This window comes from Penaeus monodon, chromosome 33 (assembly GCF_015228065.2).
Source record: "Penaeus monodon isolate SGIC_2016 chromosome 33, NSTDA_Pmon_1, whole genome shotgun sequence".
In the NCBI taxonomy this organism is placed as follows: domain Eukaryota; kingdom Metazoa; phylum Arthropoda; class Malacostraca; order Decapoda; family Penaeidae; genus Penaeus; species Penaeus monodon.
In genome coordinates this window covers 34,076,877-34,077,343 of record NC_051418.1, presented here as the reverse complement: position 1 = coordinate 34,077,343, position 467 = coordinate 34,076,877, and positions in this window count along the sequence as shown.

Below are 467 nucleotides of genomic sequence, written 5' to 3'. Positions count from 1 at the left end.
CTGCAATCAAAGGCATTACCTCAAATCGCCTCCAATAATGGATGTCTATTTATCCGACATCCGGGAACCCGCCCGCGCGCCGAGCGAACCCACGCTAGGTCTACCTGAGCCCTGGGCATCGGGGGGGGGGGGGGGTTAGAGGTAGGGGGAGGGAGGATTAGAGTGTAAGGGGCAGGGGCGTAGGGGGGGAGGGGGGTAAGGCAGGGGTATAGGGGGGAGGGGGTAAGGGGGAGGGGGTATGGGGGAGGGGCATAGGGGGGGAGGGGGTATGGGGAGGAGAGGGGGAGGGAGAGGGTGTGGAGGGGGGGGGGAGTTCTTAAGGAGGGAATAGAGAGGAAAGGAAGAAGAGGGGTATAAGAGAGAAGGGGAATTAAGGAGTGATACGAAAGGAGGAGTAGGAGAGAAGGAGATAAGAAGGAATACGGTAAGAAGGAATAAAGGAGACGAATAGGAAGAAGAGAGAGAGA